At 32.8% G+C, this 25,208-nt stretch overlaps 1 long non-coding RNA gene across 1 annotated transcript in view; it reads left to right on the top strand.

Annotated features, from left to right (window-relative positions):
• The window catches only part of LOC148285695 (uncharacterized), a 37,438-nt gene extending 14,213 nt beyond the window's left edge, over window positions 1–23,225 (top strand). The window contains exons 2-3 of the long non-coding RNA XR_015824155.1: window positions 19,403–19,521; window positions 22,701–23,225. This is a non-coding gene — a long non-coding RNA (uncharacterized LOC148285695). The remainder of the gene's footprint in view (window positions 1–19,402; window positions 19,522–22,700) is intronic.
• The last annotated feature ends 1,983 nt before the right edge of the window (window positions 23,226–25,208 follow it).

Here is a 25,208-nt window from a genome sequence, read left to right as displayed (position 1 = left end):
AATAGTTTGTTTATAGTAAACTTGGCTTTGTTTTTCTAGTTACGCCCTCAGTATACCTTGTTTGCCAATTTCGCGCCCTTAAGGGCTGTTAACAGCGTTTTAAGGAAAGGGTATTTTGTGGTCTCAATTACTGCCTAAGAATACTTATACAAACGGCACATTTTAAATACAAAATACCTGATCGTGGATTGAGCTGCACAAAGTAAATCTGACCGAGTACCTAATTGAATATACATTCTCTTATTCGAGTCTTCTGATCGATGGGGTGACTCCCTCCATATTCCATACACCAGTCCTCCACCACTAGTGCCAACTGCCAGCGGCTAGTCCGTTCTCCTCGTCGTTCAGTATGTCTTCAACTACATTGGCGAGTCAGTGTCGAACAATCGTCTATCGTATGTTTTACACGTGGATTTTTAAATCAGTGTGATATGGTACTTAAATTTTGCGTATAAAAAGTGAATATTATATTTCTATCTTCTCCGCAGTTATCGGTATCACTAGATTGTGTAATTCGCCACAGAAATATATCTAACTCAAAATAATGTGAGTTGTGGACATAGATTTAAATAACTAGATAAGCCTTCCTGAAGAAAATGATCAAAATGATGTGTTCCTTTGAAATTCCGCGTGTGATAACTCTATCTCCCCTTTCTTAATACGTAAGTGAGACATGTAGGTTTTAGTTCTTTATTCTATCGCGCTGAAGACGTGCAATCGGAGCTCCATTTCCAATAATAATAATATTTGGCTGATTTGTGCAGTGCCGTTTTTGTGTAAAATCACCTCAATCGGCGCATTACAATAATTGTATACATATCGCTTACATATTTTAAAAAACCGATTTTAAAATTAAGGATTTGATCAAGGAAAAAAGTGAGATTTCAGTCGAGATCTGAACTACTACTATTGACGATTCGCAAGTGTGAAGGCAATAGGGAAATATCACCTTTTTATAAAAAAAAAGTAATAAAGGTCTATGAAATACTGTCCTGTAAAAAAAAAATTGCCGATTATTAGTAGCATGAAAAATATTTTTTAATTTGTAATTTTGAATTCCCGCAAAAACGGCCATTCCATTGGCCACGCCCCTAATACGTCACGATTCATGTTTATTTGTTCCTGGTCATCGAAATTTGTTTGGAACATTATCACGAATCTTGACGTCACAACAACCAAGGCTAAACACGTCGCGTTTTTCTGGCAACGTATTTTTATTTTATTTTTTTACATTTATGTATGATAACATTTCTCTACAATATCCATATTGATTTTGAAAATACAATTAATTATTATATTGGTTCCAGTCAGAGGGGCTGATCTCTGAACCCAGGTGTTTGGCCAACGCTGGAGTAGCTGGATGTTTTCCTCTGCCCGAATAAAATGCTAACCTAGGAGTAGATTTTCTTTGACATGTATTTGACTTAATACAGAGGTCCGATAGGTATCTTGGCGCTATTTCGTGAAGCGATTTAACAATGTCAAGCAAAGCTTATATTTTATTATCTCTGGGCTGGTATTGCAAACGCTCTCGCGGCCGTATTATTTCGTGTATTTACATACAAAATACACGAGAAAAACTGTTTTCTCGTGCCGCGAGAGTGGTTCAGAAAAGCACCTCTGGGCTTTAACAAGTGTTAATATCGAAGATGTTGTGAAATGTGAGAATTTAAAAAAAATAATTCTTAGAGAATTCTTTTTTTTTTTATCACATATTATCGCTAGGCTTCCACATAGTATGTAATACGTACATAATTTTGTTTTATGATTTATTTATTTATTTACATACATAAGTTTATTGTAAATTATTTGAGACATAAGTCCCAACTCCATGGGACTAGAAGTCCTGTGTTGAGATAGGACGAGCAATTAGTTGACACAGACATTTAAAAAATTAAAAATATTAAAAAAAACATATACTTTACATTCGGAAAATCATTAAGGAGTTTCATACTCAAATCCCTCCCACTAAGGAAAATCCAGTCCTTAACTCCTTTCTTGAAAATAGTTTTTGTCCTTGAGAGCTTAATACGCCCTTCCAAAATATTGAACACTCTCGGTGCGATAAATGAGAGATGCCTCTTAGCAAAAGTCGTACGGGCTTTGGGTATGACATAATTCGTGCTCTGGGAAAACCTCGTACGGACATTTTGCTGAGACCTCTCCTCATCGTTCGACCAGAAGTGTGTAAGTGCTTCTTTTAGGTACAGTTGTCTCATATCCAGCACCTTCATGTATTGGGACAACTGTTCTGACGGGTATGTTGAAGGGCGCCGGAATATTATTCTCAATAATAATTTATGTGAAATTATAAGAGGCTTTAAAATGGACCGCACAACCCCCCAGCCAGCTATTCCATAGGTTGCAGTGGATTGAAATGATTGTGGGATGATTAACGTTTTCAAAGATTAAGGTTTAAATATACACACAATTCATTAGTAAATTATATAAATGTCGGATTAAATTCTATCTCTTTCATCTTGACTGTTTAGCAAATAAACGAGAGACAAAACCGTCATAGGCCATCACATCAATTTTTCTGGGGATAGGCAGAGTTGATAGAACTCCACACCACAATATATTTACATACAGACTACAAAACTCGCTTTGCTTACGATTATTCCCTTTAAAAGAGATACATAAAATAATTAAAAATATTAATGTCACTTAATACGAAATTAGTTTAAATATGTGATTTTTTTGACGAATAGTGTTTTTGATTGTTTTAATAAATTTAAAACGCTTCGTACGCTTCAACCCGTACGCCCTTGAAAAGACCATTGCGAAAATATAACTCTTTAAAGCGTTCTTCATAATATGTATAAGATATTACTTTTAGAAAATAAATAAAATTAAAATTTAAAAAAATATTTAAAAAAAAAACAAAATTATTTAATTATTCAGAGGAGATCTTTGCTAATACGTCTGACTTCATTATATTATTTTAATTGTGTCCTTTATTTTAAACCAGTCACAAGTAGCTATTAAACCCTGTCTAAACTTCTATAAAACATACCCTTCTTGAAGTGGTTCCTATCCTTGTTAAAATATCCACCAATGCTACGGATGCAATGCGATTGGGAATGTCGGCAAAGAGTGCGAATAACGGCACAAAAACCCAGAAAAAAATCTATTTGCATTTATGACTTTACCATGTTTACAGAAATGCCCTTTGATTTAAAGATCCTTGATTTTATTTATGTTGGACCTCAACATAAACTTCGATTTCATGGATCAGAAAATGGTACAAGATCTTGCGCAAGATCTTGTTCAGTTTAATGTAAAATAATTACTGTGCTAAATATTGGGCGCTATGACAGATAACGGGCGGTTTCACAGTTGACAAAACGAGCTTTCTTATGACTACGCGACTACTGATAACTAACATCGTATTAACATATTACAAGATACATGAAGAACATTTTAAAGAAGGGGATATAGCAGTCTAGGCATCTACAGGGCTTTTAACCTGTCATTGGCTGATTTAAGTGGCCGTATTATTCTTATTATTACAACGTATTGTTCTGCGATCAACAATCAACATCAAGTTTCTATGGATGGTGAACTTTATTAAAAATGATTATTTCCAGAAAAGAAAGACAAGCGTGAAGTGGAAAAGTGCAGGGAAACAAAAAAGACTTAAGTTAAATAAGGTGACAGTTGATGTTGACAATGAATAATATCACAGACGTGGAATGCGCGCGCAGATCTCGGTTCAAATATTTATTGTAAAATGGGACGTGTTCTAATTTTTCTGAATTTGACCATAGATTTCATCCTATTCGTGTATTATGCGACAGAATAGTCGTCGGGTCAAATCTTGCACAAGATTGTGTACGATTTTTTGATCCGTGTAATACAAGCTTGAGGTTAGTGCAGTGCGGTAGCGGATAGTGGGGTATAACTGCACTACAACTACACACTGTGAGGCAATATTGCACCGCCTGGGTACTACTGTGCAGTGTATAATGTTGTAAAGTGCCTTGTGAGTAGTGAGTAGTAAACTTGTGACTCACCGATCGTGCCCCCCAAGGCTCGCATTGGAACTCCGGCGCCTAAAATGTACTGGTATGATGTTTATCACCACTAAAAATAAATCATAATATTATTCGTGTCGTGTGTTCGTTCATTCAATCATTTTACCGAATTATTTTCTCACACAATTCAGTATTAGTCAATTCGTCGTTCGCTCAAATGTGTTTTCGTGTGTGATGTATGGTTCCAGCGTCAAATAGCATAATAGTGTGCTGGAATTTTGAAATAAATCAATGTTTTTTTTTTACATAGGAATCTCTACGAGAATGTGACCACTTAAATTTAAACTTTATACCAGATTTATTTTCAATTTCGTAAACATGTGTCCATTATCAAAGTACCTCACACAACACTGATTTGTGTCAGGTAAGAAAAGATCTTCTAATTTTATCTCCTTACCCCTATTTCGATATATTACGAACATTATAATATGTACACCTGGGCTGGTATTCAAAACCAAAAAATAGCGCGGTATAGCGCATTTTTACGTACTAAATACGCATTATAGCGCGCTGTAAATGCGTTCGGAATACCAGCCCTGGGCTTTTATTCCGAACGCAATTATAGCGCGGTATAGCGTGTTTTTACGTACTAAATACGCCTTACAGCGCGCTGTAAATGCGTTCGGAATACCAGACTTGGGGGGCAGTTACAATCTGAAGTTAACAGAGTTATCTACCTTCATTTATTTTTTGAAATATATGTGTATTTTGTACTTAAATTATTAATATTTTAATCCCACAGCAAGCACAACAGTTTGCTTTTTTTTTGGTGTGGTATTTTGTTTCGTTTTTTGTTTATGTACTTTTGCTTTATTATGTATTTCTTTTTTGTTAACATGTTGTAACTTTTTCATTATATTAAATAAAATTAAAAAATAAAAAATCTCCGACCGTCCATAAAGTAAAACGATATTTATGTACGAAAATGTGTATATTTGTAAAAAATAAATAAAGTATCTTCGTCGATAACCTGTAATTTAACATGTTTAGAAAAACAAAATTGTACGCAGATTCTATTTTTCATATAGAAAACTTCATTTTTCTTTGTAGTAAAAATTTAAGATAAAAGTCAACTTCCCATTGTAATACGGGCCTAGAATCGTATTTCAATATGGAAGATAACAGATTTATTTTAAATTATTGTCTGTCTAGAAAAATCGAATTTTCCGTATAAAAAATGAATTATTCACATAAATTTATTTTTAAAACATGTTCAATTTCAAGCGAACTACGAGGATACTGTTTTTATAAAACTTAATAATGTAATCGGGGTCCTTGGCCCCTATGTCTTCAATTATTTTATGTCTATGAAGTAAATAGATTTTTTAAACGAAATTATAATATTTCTATTAAAAAATGATGTACTTTCATCGTTAACGTGTAATTGAACATATTTTTAAAAAAATCATTAAAATATACACATTATCTAACAAAACAAACACAAATAAATCATTACGCCGTTTTCACTATCTTGGCATAGAGACCTCGCTTCCTCTAGATTCATACATCTTCTCATGCACGCACGCCGATTATTCCTACTTTTGACATGTCCATCTTCAAGTATTTGATGGACTCGATCGTGCCATGTTTTTCTCGGCCTTCCTCGTTGTCTGCATCCATCAACATTCGCATCGTAGATCCCTTTAGCCGTTCTTTCGCTGTCCATTCGCTCTACATGTCCAAACCAACGCAGCACGCCTTTCTCGATTCTGTCGATAATGCATGTCTTAGCCTTACACACTTGATGGATCCCGACATTTGTGCACCTAGCGTACATCGTTTTTACCACACATTCGCCCGAGGGATCGCATTTCGACAGCATTCAACCTACTTTCATCATCGTTTTTCCAATTTCATACTTCGCTTCCATACATTAGAGTTGGCACTAGAACTCCGTTGTAGAATCGTACAGAAAATTCGACTTAATAGACAATTGAAGATAACTTTTCAAGCTTCCCGTTGTAATTGGGGCCCTAGAGCGCTAAAACTAGATTTTCCGCAAGTAGGGTGCCAATGCAGTGCCCAATGCACCACTGTATCAGGATTTAAAATATGGTGTTTTATTTAAATTTTGGATATATTTATTATGTATGTAACTATGAAGAAATGTAACTATGCCTGAATGTAAAATTGTAGTAAATGGAGATAGTTTGAAACAGGTCGAAGAATTTGTATATCTGGGTAGTATGTTTACTAGAGATGGAAATATGGACAAGGATATTGAAAGGAGGGTTAGTGCCGGTAACAGAGTTAATGGTGCCTTAAAGTCTGTCGTAGCAAATAAGTGTCTATCGCAAGAGGCTAAATTAGCAGTTCATAATGGAGTTCTGGTACCAACCCTAATGTATGGAAGCGAAGCATGGAGTTGGAAAAAAAAGGGACGAAAGTAGACTGAATGCTGTTGAAATGCGATCCCTCAGGCGAATGTGCGGAAAAACAATGTATGATAGGTGCCCTAATGTCGAAATTAGAGCAGAATGCAAGGCTGAGTTAAGCATTATCGACAAAATTAAGAAAGGTCTTTTGCGATGGTTCGGTCATGTGGAGCGAATGAATGATGAAAGAACGGCTAAAAAGATTTATGATGCGAATGTGTCTGGTTGTAGAAGTCGAGGAAGGCCGAGAAAGACATGGCATGATCAAGTACAACAAATTCTTGAAAGTGGTCATGTGAAAAGTCGGAATAATCGACGTGCGTGCATGAGAAGATGTATGAATGTGAAGGAAGCAAAGGAAGTGTGCCAGGACAGAGTGGTGTGGCTTTCTATCCTCTCTGCCTACCCCTCCGGGGAAATGGCGTGATGGTTAGTTAGTTAGTAGTTAGTTATATTTATTATGTAATTTTTTTATATTTTTTTAATAAACTTTTCCTGATATTTCTTGGTCGCTAATAGTTATATCACTCTTCGTTATTATGATATTAATGTAGCATTCCACTTTCGAATTGCGGTTTTTAAAAAGCGATGAATGTAAAACATAACAAACTTAAATATGCTCTTATTAACCGAATTTCATTTAGAATTGTGCACATCACGACCGCGACTGCGCACTGCACACTTTCTTACAGCATAAATCCATCTCTAATTTGTTTCACATATCCATACATTACCCATTACTAATTACTACGTCTACACAGGTATCTGGTCAACGCACTATACTATTTTTTTTATTTAAATTTTTCATTAAAATTTTTCATTGATACGGGTTTACGTACATTTAACAAAATATTTTTACTTTTAAAATTCTAATTCTACTGTTAATAATAATATTTTTATCATCTTTTGTAAAGGTTGTCTGAGTTTTTTGTTTAGTTTTGTCTGGTAGTTTATTGTATAATTTCAGTCCCTTCTCGATTGTTCTTTTCTCGTTTTAAAAGGTTGTATATGATATTTTTCTGATATTCTAGTATTGTGTTAATGTTTACCACTGTTTTTTTTTAAAGTTTTAATTCTTCGTCTACAATTACATCAGTGGCTAAATTATGAATAAATTTTAAGGATTCTAGTTAAAAGAGTTCAGTTACATTTAATTGTTTAGTGTGTTTAAAAAGTTCTTTAGTTGCTGTTAGATAAGGTAGGTCATATACTAACTTTAATATTTTATTTTGCTGTCTTTGTAGTCTGTTTATGTCATTTTGATTTCCTGTTCCCCATATTAGTTGCATATAACATATTAAATTTTTTACATAGGCTTCATGTATAAAAATGTTTTTCTTTATTGGAACAAAGTTTTTGCCTTAAAAAAAAAGACTCGATAACGTTTTAAATAATTTTATTGATTAATACATAATAAGTATTAAACATTTTATAGAAATAAAAGAAGATAGATACTTTTCTACCAATTTAGAATAATCAGTAACTAGTTTCATCGCTTTTGCGACAATTTCGACTCTGGTATCTTCTTTATTATAAAATTTGTACAAAAACAGTAAGAATAAAGAATGAGGAAGTTCAGTACTACGGGAAATTGAATCTTGAAAATGTTTACGTCACTAGTTCTTGTGAATCGACCAATCAAATTAGTTACCCACCTCGGTTTTGGTTTTGCCCAAAAATGGCCGAATTTTCTGCTCAGCTGAAACCTGCGGTCGGCATGTATCTGATTACGTCCGTACGCGGGCTCGTATATTCATATATAAAAATACGCATAAAATTAGAGATATCGGTTTGTTGTCCATTCAAATAATTAGTTTTGTATTGCCATTGTCTAACGTAAAAATATAAAAACTAAACTGATTTTGTGGTTTCTTGGCTATAGTTAGTAGTTCTGATCTTTCATTTATATTTTTGTAGTTCCTTTATATTTTAAAATTACAATAGCATACATTAAAGAACTGTTACATATAAGTTATAATGTATAAGAGAGACATTTACCCAAGCGTCAACCACAACCATAATACAAGATACTCTAATAGGGATCTGATACTAAGTGAAGGGGTCAACACTGTTCTGGCATCGAGACAACACTATAACGTAGGCAAAAAGGTCCATAACCTTTTGCCAGAATCGTGGAAAGACGGGAGTGTTGTCAAGTTACGGAAGGTGTTGACCTCGCTCTTTCATGACATTGGTCGTAGGGAGTCAGAAAAGTTGATGCATGCCACGGATTGGAGAACCTTACTGGATGTCAAAAATAAAATATAAAAAATAAAGAATAATTTAAAAATATATATTTATAGATGACAACCATGAAGTTTCGCATAAATAAATTGTCTATGTGTTTATGAATGTATGTATGTGTATGCGCATGGGTGTATGTACGTGTGTGTGTATGTACATGTGTATATATGTGTATGTCTGTATGTATATGAATCAAAATGTGTATCCGAATAAGTTTATATTTTGTTTGTCTGTGCTCTATATTAATTTGTTAAGTATTATAATATATTAAAATGTAATTGCCTAGCTTGGAACGGGGTATGTACCCTTGTTAGCTGGGCAAAGTGAATATGGAATTGTATTTTGATAAAGAGTGTGAATAAATAAATAAATAAATAACATAACAATCAAATGAAAAACGCTAAAAGTAATCAAATTTGCTAATTATATTTTTTCCTTTTATTTTATTTTGTATTTTATTTAATTTTGACTTTTAATTCTACGTTGGTTTATTTTATCTATTGATTTCCAATTTATCTCACTTCTGGTCTTTAGGAGCAATATGCAATTAAAAAAAAAAAAATGTATTAGGAAAATGGTAAATTCTGATTACCTGGCAACATGTAGGCCAATTTTATTAGATTAAATTTATTAACAAAGACGGGTATTTATATTATGGAACTTTGTATTATTGTTAAATCAAACCTGAATATTTTAGCACACAGGAAAGAGACACTTTCATAACACCAGACATAGAAGTAAATTAAAAATTCCATTGGCGAAACAATCACTTATACAGGGAGGGCCCATATGCACGGCAGTAAAATTTATGATAAGCTTCACAAAAATTTAAGGAAGTAAATTGTATTAATAAAAAAACTAAGAGTGTTAAAGTGTTTTTAATAAATACATGTTACTTATGTATAAATGAATATTTGAAAGATGCAAATGAATAAATACAAATGCATTAAATGTAAGCAATAGACACCATAACTGGAAAATACCCAATCATATACGACAACTCACTGAACGATGAAATATTATCATCTGTATCTAGTATACTGTTCGCCCTCTTCTTGAATATGCCTCAGTGGTCTGGTCTCCATTCTATGTCAATCGCATAAATCACATTGAATCAGTCCAACATCGCTTGCTTCGAAAAATAGCGTGGATGCTTGGACTAGAGAGAGATAATTATTCTTATGCTGAAATAGAGTCAATGTTAAATATTTCTAGTCTACAAAAACGTAGAACTAATATTGACTCCATATATATGTTCGGCATACTAAATGGTATAATCGATGTTCCATCATTACTGGGACAAGTAAAATTCAATATTCCGACTCGTAGATTGAGAAACAATGAAGTACTGTTCATCGATCAGCATAGAACAAACTATGGCCTAAATTCTCCAATGACCCGCCTTTGTCGTATTGTTAACTCAAGACGAGATCTGGACTTTTTTGGTTTAAGTTTACAACGATTTAAACGAGCACTAAATAAATAGTCCAGATCTTGTCTCGATGTCCCTTATGTTTGTCAATGCTTCTTTCTTTTTTTTTCAAATGTTTTAAACTATTCTTTTATTGTAATATTTAAACCTTATAAATTGTATACATGGACAATGTCCGTTAATAAATAAATACGAGCTTTAGGTATTATACTTGATACTAAACTTTCTTTTACAATTCACATTGAACATGTTATCAATAAATCCTTAAAACTCTTTGGATTTATCAGAACCACAACTGTCTTCTGTTCCCTGGTTCGCACGCACCTAGAGTATTCCTTGTTATCTGGTCTCCATATATGATGTTCACATCAAGAATATTGAATCAGTTCAATGTCGATTTTTAAGAAAGATAGGCTGGAGATTGGGGTTATCCAGAGACCAATATACGTATAATGAGTTAGATACTACCTTAAATATATATTCTCTTCAAGACCGTCGAAATAAATCCGATCTTCTAGTCCTATTTAAAATTCTCAACTTACTCTTTGATGCGCCTGAACTATTGAGCTCAATAAAATTAAATATCTCAACTAGAATTCTCAGACAAAACTTCCTCTTTCATACCGATAACCATAGAACTAACAATGGTTTACATTCCCCTGTGCCCAGAATTCTTAGGTCTGCCAACAAACATACCAGTATTGATTGCGTCGATTCTTTCAAACGATCACTTAATCAAATTCAATTATAAACACCTCTCACTCTCTTCCACTCCCACCAAATCTACTATAATAATATACCATTGTCTTTCTACTTTCCTTTATATTAATTTTCTATATATAAATGTGTCCATAAAAATGCCCATTGGGCGTATATACAAATAAATAAATAACTTACATAATGTTTTCACTGTTTGTGTTTTCTTAACTTTTTTTTGTTTTTTTAATAAAAATTTCATTATCATTGTTTTTTATTAGTTTTTGGTCAAGCTGTAAGAAATTGCTAGCAGGAATATGTCCGCCATTTAACCATGTATACCTTTGTTTTATTTTTTGTATTATCACATTGTAATAATAATAATAATAATGTTTGGATAATTTATATATAGCGCCATTTTTGTGAAAATCACCTCAAAGGCGCTGTACAATAGATAAATATCCCAACACGTCTTGCAGCTACAGAGCGCATGGACGGTTGGGATTCTAGTTCCTCGTCTCCAATTATGATATTGTATACTTATATTATGGTTAAAAATTGTTTATTATTTTTGATTATTTTAACTTTTTTTAAACCAATCTAATATTTATGCTTGAATTAAAAATTTGTGGATTTAAGTATCACCCGTCTTTTATTTCCATAATAAATTACAATGAAATTCCTTCGAGAATTTTTACTGTTTTATTATATTATTGTTTTCAATGACAACCAAGCCAGCGAAAGATCATCATCATATACAATGATAGTAGTAAATAGGTAGGTAATCGCTGACTCTATCACTTCTCTTTTGTAATCAACTGTCGCCTTTATTTTACCAGGCTTCTTGATACTATTGTGACAAATGGTTATCAGCGCAGAGCGAATAATCCGTCTTGTGTGAAAGTTACTCCGCAAGTAGCTACCTACTATTGTCAAAACGTACGACAGACTGGCAGTTTGACGGTCGCTCATTTATTCCGCCACTCTCACGATACGTAACAATAAAAATTGACAATCATTTGAATGTCTGACTACTAATTACTGTCTGTGATTCCTCTCTTTCTCCGTTGTGTGTTTTGCGAAGCAGATTTATGCACGTCTTTCAATCGATTCCATCATTTCTCGATTACGTGTTTACGATTAGCCTTTTAGCTTCCGGAAAATACTCGTGTAATAAATTGCTCATTGTTTTAATTATCTTAGATTTAGCCTTTTCACAGATTTATTCTATTGTATTGTTGTTTCTTTTATAACGCTGATACTTAGTTATGTAAGTAAAAATGATAATGTTTGCTACATCGTACTTCCGATAAAATAGAGTCGTACATCATTCAAAAAAGCAGAATTTCCAGGGCCCGTATTCTAATGGGAAGTTAAAATTTATCTTCAATTTTATCTACAAAGTAAAATTAAGTTTTCTGTATGAAAAGCAGAATATGCATACATTTTTTCTTTTATTTTAAACGCGTTCAATTGTTACCGATGAAGATACTTTAAATGTTCATGCAAAAATATATTCATTTTCGTACACAAATTTCGGTTTTTCTTTATAGACAGACGAAGATAACTCTATTAACTTGCTGTTGTAATCGAGGCCCAGGGCCCGTATTTTCATGGGAAGTTAAAATTTATCTCAATTTTTTTCTACGAAATTTTATCTACGATATTAAATTAAGTTTTCTCTGAGAAAAATACAATATGTTTACAATTTTTTTTTCTAAACATTTTCAATTACAGGTTACCTACGAAGATACTAGGTATGTTCATATAAATATACACATTTTCGTAGATAAATATCGATGCTAGTTTACCGTCTCGATATGTACCGATGAAGATTTTTATTTTCTTAAATATGTTATTATACTATTAATATTAAACTAAGCCAATATTTTTTTTTCAATTATTATATATATGTCGTAGTATCATCATCATTGCCTTTCCGCAAATAATGGTGCATAGGGCACTGCATTGGTACACTAATTGCACCGTATCGCGATCATTTTTGTTTCATTAAGGTAAGATGATCGGTCTTACGCTTTAGGTAGCAGTATAGGGACTTTTAAATGTTCTAGTGTAAAAACACCCACTTATTTATTTGGGAAAAAAACAACAGTTTTTGCATATAATTCATATAGAAGATAAGGCTACATTGGAACTTAAATTGTAAAAACAGAAAATAATCATTTTCCACAGTTATGTAAGTCATTAATCAAGTGTACACATAATAATAACCCAGTAATGGTATAAAATTAATTTTAAAAATTAAGAAATGTTAAATAAATATTTCATATTAACCATGTCGGGAATCGTACCCGAGACCTCTTGCATGGTAGGCAAACGCGCCGGCCATTACACCACGAGGCCGACAAAATCTAGGCTATGCTATATATATCTAATCTATGATTTTTTTAAAGTATTGTAATTCCGAAATAATTCCGTGTTTGACGTCAGAGATTCTTTTCCGTTCATTCTCTGTCAGTTCTGGCGATTGGTCCGTTTACGGTAAGCAAACCGGATATCTTTCACATCTCTCTTATCATTGTTTTATTCGTATGAACCAGTGACTTCCTTCAAAGTAGTTATTTTTTAAAATGTTTTTTTTCGTACAAGAAACTTTGCCATACAAAGGGAAATATCACGTTTTTTTACATTTTTAAAGTAATAAAGGTCTATAAAATACTGTCCAGTAAAAAAAAAAATTTTCTTATTATTAGTAGCATAAAAAATACTTCTAAATTTGTAATTTTTAACTCCTGCAAAAACAATCATTCCATTGACCACGCCCCTAATACGTCACGATTCATGTTTATTTGTTTCTGCCATTCAAATTTGTCTAGGACATTTTCACGAATCTTGACGTCACAACAACTAAGGCCAAACACGGCGCGTTTTTCTAGCAATGTATTTTTATTAAATTTATTTTTTACATTTATGTATGAAAACATTTCATGCTGATTTTGAAAATACAATTAATTATTCTAAATCCATTTCATATATTTTATCGGTATTCGTAGTATGTGATATCTCCCTATTATTGCTCCAATTTTTACCTTGCGCGAGAAAACGCGCGCTCTAAATGATTGTTTTTTGGTTTGGCAACTGTATTCCTGAGCGCAATTCAAAGAAGCAGTAAACTTCTCTGTCAGGTTCTACAAACATTGCATATTTTCAAGGTCTCACTGTTGTAAATACTTATTAAATAATAGTAATGGATGTCTGGCCATGACAAGACGCCCGCTTGCCGATCTGCCACCACCAATAACAGTATTGTACCAAGCCTACATGGTGATGAATCACCGGGCAGGAGTGCGGATCCCTGAATCCATGCATAATTTAATAAAAGTTGACATTAGCGCAAAAAATTTAATCGCGAATTCACAACAACTAAGTTCAGTGTCTTTTTTTATTTGTTGATAGACAATTTAACTAAGCCAAATTAAAAAAAAATATTTTTTTTACAGGTTGTTCATTAAACCCTGTCACGTCCAAAACCACGATGATCAGTATGAGTAAGAAGACATATTGGCACATTAAAAGGAATTTTTAGAACGAATAAAATTCTGACAAATAAAATATTTAAAAAACGCAAATGGTTGCTTACTTCTGCAGGGGAAAAAAGGGGAGGGGAGAGTCTGATACGCCGATAACTGCGCGACCGTGCTCCCCTTGCTTCTCCCCTACAGAAGTAAGCAACCATTTGTTTTTTTTATATTTCATTTTAAACATTTTCTTTGCTCTACGTATTTTTTTTAATATGCTAATATATCTTCTTGCCCATACTGATTATCGTGGTTTCGGATGTGACAGGGTTTAAAGAACACCCTGTATATCGTATTTATTTTTATTTATTTAACACTTTATATACATATACAATATATATATATATGTATGTATATATATACAGGGCGTCCCAAACTTATGGGACATGAAGGGGAAGTACCTTAAATATCGTAGATAGTGTATTTTGCTGAAAGAAGACTTTATGTTACTTTTAAAAGTTAGTAATTCTACATTCATAGATTTTCTAAAAATTACTTGCTTCGTCTGGGAATCGAACCGACTTAAATGTCCAAAAAAAAATCACCCTACTTTTATGATGCCAATCGAAAGAATAGCTAAAAAATAATAACTTTGCTTAAGTAACATAGTATTTTAAAAGGAAGGAACAACGTAAAATGATTGAGTCAAATTTCAAGAAAGTTATTTATTGCCGACGACGAAGTTCGAAAAGTAGCGATATTATCATTCCAAAGATAGCATTGATTATTCGTAAATAAGTACCCACTTCATACATTTTGTTCTTAAATTTGAAAATGGAACAGTGTGTGCGAGCGTTTGTTTTTTGGATATTGATCTGTTTAGTCTTAATTCACTTACACAAGTGTTATCGTATTAATTTATTGCGAACATGGCATATCAAGTAAGTTTTGATCTAATGGAAGCATATTTTTTGAACGATAAAGATATCTCTAGAAGTTTATATATATATACATAAGGGCGGGCATATTGCCTTAAGGCAATTTCTTCCTACATACCTTTGGGTTTGCCGTTCAGTTTGAGAAAATTACAAATACATGGACATATTGAATCTTACAATTTTATACAAAAATTAAAAACAAAGATTAACAAAATAAAAAAATTAACACTATACTATGAAGAGAGGAGAGGGGATGGGAAGGAAAGAATAAGGATAAAGGAACAATTTAAATATTTAGATAGTGACATTTCAATATTGACTTAAAGCGCTATGATTTTTAAAGCTTTGTATTTCAGAAAAAACTCCGCGTGTGAAGTCAGAGGTTCCTCTCTGTCAGTTCTTGCGAATGGTTCGTTTACGGTAAGCTAACCGGATATCCTTCTCAGCTCTCATATTTCATTGGTCGGTTCATATGAACCAGCAACATCGTTCAAAGTAGTGCGTTTGTATTAATTTTGTTTTTTTTTTGTACATTTTCAAAAAACTGCCGTAAAATTTAATGCTCTAATTTTTACTGCGCGCAAGAAAACATTTTTGTATCCAATTTCCTGTAGGGCTGAAGTTCCTCATTGCGTTGGTGGAAAATGTTGTTTTTTCTAAATTTGTGAATTATCCGGTTGGCTTACCGTAGCGGACCAATCGGCAGAACTGACAGATAATAAGCGGAGGAGAATCTCTGACGTCACACGCGGAGTTATTTCAGGGCTGGTATTCTAAACGAAATTATAGCGCGGTATAGCGCGTTTTTACGTACTAAATACGCATTATAGCGCGCTGTAAACGCGTTCGGAATACCAGCCCAGAAATACAAAACTTTAAAAAATCATAGCGCTGATAATACGATGTATAAAAATAAAAATATTTTTTTTTTGTTTAATAGTCTATTATAGTCTACAAATAAAAAAAACCCACTGAACTTCCTCATTGATAATAGGGAAATATCACATATTACTTATACCGATAAAAATACATGAAATGGATTTAAAATAATTAATTGTATTTTCAAAATAAATAAGTTTATTGTGTAGAAATGTTTTCATTCATAATAAATAAATTTAAGTAAAATACATTGCTAGAAAAACGCGACGTGTTTGGCCTTGGTAGTTGTAACGTCAAGATTCGTGATAATGTTCGAAACAAATTTCAATAGCCAGGAACAAATAAACATGAATCGTGACGTATTACGGGCGTGGCCAATGGAAGGACCGTATTCGCGGGGATTCAAAATTACAAAAGTCAAAATATTTTTTATTCTACTAATAAATTATCTAAATAATATTTTTTTACTGGACATTTTCATATACCTTTATTACTTAAAAAATGTAAAAATAAAACCTGATATTTTTTTATTGTATATTGATCAAGTCAGTCTAAGAACATCTGCTACGCGAAATATTGACAAAATTAAAATACTTTCATAAATGCACCGTACACACGGTATTTAAAAAAATGAACAAGCTCAATTTACTTTTAGCGGAAGGCGAACGCGCCAACCACTACACAACGAGGCGGACTTGTCTTCACTAGAATTTCTTATTCAGAATTTTAAACTGATATCAGCCACTAAGTCACAAACACTTGTCCAGGGTTCTGGTTATATTTCACACACAGAACTTTATTCTTCAACCGCTTGGACACTTAAATGCTATAAATATAAATAACATACCCATTTATTTACACAATTCCATGTCGTTTAATATTTTATTAGTAGATTTTAAAAATCTATTATATAAATTGTGGTCTCACAATATTCTTCAATGAAATTCGTTTGGATGAAAAGTAATTAAAAGTATAATATTTTAATTTAAATTGTCCAAAATATATCGAGAGTAATAGGAATCTTTAAATAACTTTATTAATTTTTGTTATAATTATATAATTTGGTGTCCCGTATTTGGCTTCCTGGGTCCTTTATGAGGCGTTCCTATTGTAACAACTTTTTACGAATGTCCAAATCTCTATGTAAACTTGACCAGAATATTATTTTAAGCAATACCTTTATTCAAATGTACGGCTTTATGGTAATACGAAATTACCTTCTTACCATTTTTACTTCCTGCGGATAGTCAGCTGCGGAATAAATTAACACTGTTTTTATACAATACATTTTTTTGGTTGCTGAAATAATGTTGCAAACTTTTATTGCCTCTTTTACTGTTCCGCTGCCCAAAACCATGTAAGGAACCCCAAGGAATTAAGGTTATCTGAGAATCATTTCTATTGATCGCTATCCGTTAATTTTTTCTGTACTGTAGACCCCTTAGCATATCGTGCCTTCGTTTCGTAAATTCGTTCGTATCCCATCTATTTTATCTGACGTAATGAAAATAGTATTTCGCTATCGTTCCTGCTTCGTACTAACAAACATTCAGGAGAGAGCATATTCCATTCCTCGATATGTCGAGTGCTGTAGCACATCATTCTTCTGCCATTCTTTTTCTACTCAAGATGCCAGACTTTAAAATGAGCTACCTCTTAATGTAAAAAATGCAACTTCCTCGGCTACTTTTAAGAAACGCCTGCATATCATATTACATACATTTTTTATGTAATATATACGCTTTGCACAGTTTACAAGAATGCATACCCCGTTCCAAGCTAGGCAATCAATTTTTTAAACATAATAATTATTTACAAGTTAAAAGAAAGGACAGACAAATAAAATATAAACTTACTAGTAAATACATATTGATACATACACATATACATGGTGTTTAATAAACCCTGTCACATCCGAAACCACGATGATCAGTATGAGCAAGAAGACATGTTGGCACGTTAAATTATTTTTTTAGAACGAGTAAAGTTTTAAAAAATACAATATCAAAAAAAGCAAATGGTTGCTTACTTCTGCAGGGGAGAAACGAGGAGGGGAGAGGGGGGAGTCTGATACTGCGCCGCGGTCCCCTCACTTCTCCCCTGCAGAAGTAAGCAACCATTTGTTCTTCAAATATATTTTTTTTTAAATTTCTTGGTTCTAAATATTTTTTAAAATATGCTAATATGTCTTCTTGCCCATACTGGTTATTGTGGTTTCGGATGTGACAGGGTTTAAAGAACACCTGTATATCAGGGGCGAATCGTCAAAGTAAGCGATTATGCACAGCTTACCATTATATTTGACTTTAAATTATAATAATTTATAGTAACCATGTTTATGGGAAAATATATAAAGTAATTGTTATTTATTATAAATCACCGTTTATGTCTTTCTACAAAAAAATATCTATGAAGTGCGCCCAGCGCCAGCGCCCAGTCCATTCTCACTGAACGATAAAACTAGCCGATTACCTCAGCTTATTCTTCCATACAAAAAAGTACACTGTATTTTTCGTCTTTAACCCAAGTCGGCTTTTTTAGTACTAAAACAAACTTGCAGATTACAAATATTTTTAGAAGATTCTCTATTTGGAAACTAGTATTTCGAACATTATTTCCGAAGGACTATTTTTCTTTGATGAGATACCGTTGGCATATTATGTATATAATAGGACAGGTGGCGTTCGCAGTGGCCGTTTTAGGCATTATTCATTTTAAAAGAAATCGGCCAGTGCTCAAGTCTTGACAGTACTGTCAATGACAGATCATAATGAAAGTATCTGTTGAACGTCATTGTGGTATGTGTTAATAAACTTTTGTACAAGTTTAGTATTCTAATAAAATAGTGTTGATAAAAGCTACGTATATCGCGTGGTTAGTAATAATTGTTGTTTGAGTTGATTTTCACAGAACCACAGAAAAAGTAGTAATTTATTTATTTACATTACTTACATGTTATGTAAGTACTTATATGTAGTACAAATTAATGAACATGTTTAATAGATTACCTATAAAAAAAATCACGGCTCGCCACTGCTGTATATACATATACCTACACACATACAATCTTACCACCGAAAAGAGTGGCGAATGGTGTAATTTTCTTACAAATAACTTGAAAACTATGAGACTTTTACTAAACACATTTTTTATTTTCTGAACCATAATGATGTCCCCTATACGTAGGTATAAGGTTATCCATTCATTACGCCACATCCTGTATACATATATTTTTGTACTTGTGAATTTCAGTAAATATACACTGTGTGACTCTTGAGTCCTATGTGGAGATTGGAGATATTGAGTTGACAGTTTGTTTCAGCGGCTGGACAATGTCGGCGCTGCCGCTGGGGCGCTATAGGGAGCTGCTCGGCCAGCTGCTGCAACTGAACGAGCAGACGGCCGCTCTGCGCAGGGAACTCGGCGCCTGGGTTGAAACGGGTAAGGGAAACTCCAACTCGTTTATTGCTCTGCTCCAAGAATTAATTTGCTGTGAGATCTAAACTTGCACACCTTAATCCCAAAGTAAAGGTGCCGGATTAAACTGTGTGAATATTTATGCGATGTCTTTTCCAATCACAGGAAATTAATGTTTCACTTTTTACTATTCACGCTGTAATTTTATTTTTTTTATTTTTTTAATTTTAACAAATCTGTAACATACATAATTGTATTTTTGCTCCCGCAAAGCCGAAGCTTGTATGCGGGTTACATTACATTAAAAAAAAAGTTATTACATAGTTTAATAATAAATGAAAAATAAAATATATTTATATGCACACTTATGTTTCACTTGCTGTTTTTAATATTTAAAAAAATGAATTTAGGTTTTTTTCCTCACGATTTTCAGCTGCTATTAATATGTACAGTTTTAGTACTACACTCCTTATTGTTCTATCTCCATAGTAGTTCTTCTGTCGTGGTACCGTCAGCTGCTGTGCCGATACTTGTCGGGTCACGATCTGGTGGGTTATTTTGGATTTAAAACTGCAATCGAGGAAATAATCTGTCTTTATCTTCTTTTTTTTTTTTTCTTTTATTCAGGAAACATACAGTACAGTTACAAAGTTTAATATTTTACACAATTAGACTTAATTCTAATGGACCAGTGAAGTTTCCATATTATAAAGCAATTATATGTAAGGTTAATTATGAAAGTATAAAAAAGAGAAGGAAAAATAAAAACATAAATGAAAGTTGTTTAAAAATTAAAATTGAAGTGAAAAAAAAGATATTTTAAGGTTTGTAGTTTGTAGTGAGTATTTACAAATGGAAATAATATTAAAATATTAAAATTATTAAATCTTAAATATTATACTGACACTGTTTGTTAATAGGCAAAACGTTAACATAATCAAATAATATTTTATTGTTGTCTTTTGCCTCAATCTTTATTTTTACAGGTGCGATAGTTTTTAAGATTTGAAACTTAGTCCCATATTCTTAATCCATATTGAATAATTGGGTTAACTAGCCCCAAGTAAACTAGTCTTAGCACTTGGTATGGTATGTAATGGGTTTAAATGGTACATGTTAAGTAGGCAAACTCTTAGCTTATTGCAAACTGTTTTTACCTGTTCTTCCTAATTTAAAGGGGACCTAAATACTTATATTTTGATACATGATCTATTTTTGTGCATTTGCAGTCTTGTAGATTTGTATGCAAACATTTGTGAGTGTGTGCATACATTAACAAATCTTCTTTTGGTCTAATTGTCAACTGTAGTATCCACAAATATACCAAAGCTACTATTAGAGCTTCTTTGGGAAGCTTTTCTCGTTCTGCAACGAGCAATTTTCCCTTGTATGTGGGACCATGAAATATGATAGTTAAAATAATTATTTCTATGTTTTGGTCGAGGTTCTCTGTATTTGGTGTACTGAGTACATTTAAATTTATTTTTTATACATACGCCCAATGAGCATTTTTAAGGACAAATGTTTACGTAGAAACTTATTACAAAAATCGCACTTTTCCCTCTTTCCAATTGTTCCAAGAAAATAAACTTTTAGATCTAAGACAAATATATTGTTTTCAATGTTTAAAATATATATTTAAGAACCAAAATTTATTTACAAGCAATTCAAATAGATGATACAGTCAAAGAATGAATCGTGTGTTAGAAATACCACATTGTAGAACGAGGCTCGCACAGAGACATGCATATTTTATTGGCCCAAAAATTTAAATTATTTTTTTAATGATAATATTTCATAGATTCCAAACATTCAAAATTTTCCTTCTTTTAAAAAACATGCACTATCCTGGATTCAAACCAAAGATATGAACTCTTTTTTTCTATGATATATTTTGTTGGTCTTTAATAATAAGAAATATTGTTGTGTTTTTTTAAAATATTTTTCATTTCCTTTTTTAATTACTATAAAATAAAAAAAAACATAATATTTTACAGAATATTTTATTTTTTCTTTCTTATGTTACACAAAAATATTATAACTGTCCATTATTTATTACAGAAGCAAAAATTCACTAACATTTTCTTGTATACCCACGAACAGGCCATGCCTTTGTGGGGTTTTGTTTACTATTTTTACTATTAATATGTCTTTCATTGCTATGTAATTATGCTTTATTTTTTGAATTCTCTGTTTTAGCTCTTATGTTTTTTGTAAAAAAAAAAAAGTAGAAAGACACAATGGTACGAAGGGCGTTCAATATATTCTCGGTATTGATATGAGGTAGTGCAACGTTTTTAAAAGTTTTAAAGATTTATTGATAACATGTTCAATATAAATTGTAAAAAAAAAAAACAAATTACAACGGATGGAGAATACCCTAACTAAGGGAATATGGAAGTCTAGACATTTACAGGGCTTATGACCTGTAATTGGCTGGTTTAAAGCTAGGGTTTCCTAGGACAGCGGTGCCCGTATTTTAACGGCCGTAGTGAACGATGATGCAGTGGACAGCCGTCGTAGAGGTGACTAGAGTGTGGTTTTCTAGGAAAACGGTGTTATCAACACCATTTAACACCGTTTTCCTAGGAAACCACTCTCTAATCACTTTTACGATGGCTGTCCACTGCATCACCGTTCACTACGGCCGTTAAAATACGGGCACCGCTGTCCTACGAAACCCTAGCTTAAGTGGCCACTTTACACACTGCAACATTCACCATTTTGCCCATATTTGAACATCCATATTTCTTCAATTCTGGGGCGAAATCCTGTCTTTTGTCTACGAACATTTGGACAAACTCAAATATTGTAATTGTAAAAAAAAGTTTAGTGTCAAGTATAATGCCCAAATCTCGTATACTAGACATAGATGATAATATTTCATCGTTCAGTGAGTAGTCGCATATGATTGGATTTTCCAGAAGAATAAATGCAAATTATGGTCCATGGAAAGATAACAGATCTTCAATTGAGTACAAAGAATTTTTCTGTACGAAGTATGCGTATATTTTAATTGAAATTTGAAGTAACACGTTTAAAAAAAAATATATACCTATAATATTTTTTTTCTTCATGCAGAAAATTTATTTTTTACTTTACACACAATCGAAGCTTACTCTGTTAACTTTCCATTGTATTAGAGGGCCGTAGAATTACTGTGCCCGGTATCATATAGCTAATTCAATTTATTATTCCAACAGGCGCTATACCCGACAGCGCGAATCCAGGATCAACCCCCAACTCTTCAAATGGCAATTCGGCAGCTCTCGCGGCCGAAACTTCGATACCCGGGGGAACTAAGGTAACAAGATCATACATATTTTACACATCGATAGGTTGCGCCACATTTACTATATAGGTTGCTATGTTAAATTTTAATTTATTGTTTGAACTCGGATCAAAATGTTACTGCCTTACCGTGGCTATCTCTGACTAATAAAATGGGCGATTGGTATTTCTTAATTATCTTGTTCGCCCCCTAGTTATATTGAGGGTATCCAAAAGCCCGCCCTCCGCTCGCAGCTGTTCTAGTTCTGGGGGACTGTCAGCGGGGCATTGAGAAAAGGTAACTTAATTATTCCTAAGAAATACCAACTCCAATGGGGGATGAGGATATATGGACAGAGGTCAACACGCCGTCCCCATCCCTCGAATCCCCGCGATGACTGTATTCTTTTTTATTCAAAAATAATTTATACAAACTTCACATTCACCCAATAAAAAAATTACATATTGTATACAAATCCGCCCCCTAGTTGCAAAGGAATGTCCTCACTTTCCCGTAACTGTTTATAGAGACGAGTGTCTTCCTTTTGTTTCCAACATGAATAGGGAAATATCACTTTTTTTAACATTTAAAAAATAATAAAGGTCTATAAAATACTGTCCAGTAAAAATTTTTTTTTTACTAATTATTGGTAGCATAAAAAACATTTTTAAATTTGTAATTTTGAATTCCCGCAAAAACGGTCATTCCATTGGCCACGCCCCTAATACGTCACGATTCTAGTTTATTTGTTCCCGGCCATTGAAATGTGTTAAGAACATTATCACGAATCATGACGTCACAACAACCAAGGCCAAACACGTCGCGTTTTTCTTGTTACGTATTTTTATTAAATTTATTTTTTACATTTATATATGAAAACATTTCTCCACAATATCCAAATTGATTTTGAAAATACAATTAATTATTCTAAATCCATTTCGTATATTTTTATCGGTATTCGTAGTATGTGATATAATGATGCTAATGTATAATTAACATTATGTAGGTACAAAAAGTTAAATAAAATAAACTAAATAATTTATTTTTTTTACACGAATATTATTTATATTTACAATCTAACCGCGGAAATAACAAATCATAGAAACATTAAAAGTTTTCACTGCAGTAAAGTCAATTAGTGATCAATCAAATGTACATGGTCAGTACATTTACCTTATTCTTGTTTTCCTGTATGACAGTGATACCGCTTTGTGTGTGGAGGTTATATTATTTTGTTAAAACATATAATCTCCACATACGGCCTCCGGGCCTATCTTACTATTTTGCAGTAGCGAATCGTTCAAATAAGCGACTATGCACAGCTTACCATTATATTTGACTTTCGATTATAATGTTTTATAGTGACTATGTTTATGGGAAAATAAATAAAATAATTGTTGATCTAAATATTATAAATCACCACCACCATTTATATATTCCTACAAAAAAAAACTATGAAGTGCGCCCAACTTGTTCTCAATGGACGATGAAACTAGCCGATTACTTCAGCTTATTTCTCTATACTAAAAAGTACACAATATTTTACATTTTTAACGCAGTCGGGGTTTTTAGTACTAAAACAGGCTTGCAGATCACAAATATTATTTGAAGATTCTCTATTTGGAATCTAGTATTTCTAACATTATTTTCGAAGGACTATTTTTCTTCGATAGGATACCGTTGACATATTATGGACATAGGACATGTGGCGTTCGAAGTAGCCGTTTTTAGCATTATTAATTAAAAAGGAATCGGCTAGTGCTCAGTGTTGACATTTAAATCATAATGGAAATATCTACTGAATGTCACTGTGGTATTTTTTAATGAACTTTTGCTCGTATTAAAATAGTGTAGAATGAAGATACGTTTATCGCGTGGTTAATAATAATTGTTGTTTGAGTTGATTTTAACAAAACCACAGAAAAAATAGTCATTTATAATTATATTACTTGTATATTTTGTACTTATTTTATATTCATATTTTATACTCAAATTAATTATCATTTTTTGTACATTGCCTATAAAGTAGATCACGGCTCGCCACTGCTATATTGTGCCAACACTTGCAAATGTTGCGTATTGTAATTCAATCATGAACCGGCAACGACTGTTAGCAGTGGACCTCCAGAACTTGAGAACCTAATACCTTGAAAAGTAAGCGGGTGGTTAAGGTTCTCGTCAGGCATCCGCTGTGTATGGCCAAGTCATCCTAATCGTCTTCGCCCGATAACAGTTATCACTAGAGGGTACTGCGTTCGTTGTTATATTCGTTTCAAAGTTAAATCCAATTGCTTTTCGGACGTAAACCGTAGATGTTTGTAAGCATTTGTTGCAAAACTGCACTTGGAAGACCTCAGATTCGCTCATAGTAATTTTACTCGTATTGTGTGATTGTGATTCTAAAAAATCGCAAATTGTCGAAATGTGACTTTATCTGTTT

The sequence above is a fragment of the Micrasema longulum genome, unplaced genomic scaffold (assembly GCF_059751315.1).
Source record: "Micrasema longulum isolate JH-2025_06_02 unplaced genomic scaffold, ASM5975131v1 h1tg000012l, whole genome shotgun sequence".
Classification (NCBI taxonomy): Eukaryota; Metazoa; Arthropoda; class Insecta; order Trichoptera; family Brachycentridae; genus Micrasema; species Micrasema longulum.
This window is presented reverse-complemented; position numbering and strand designations above follow the sequence as displayed.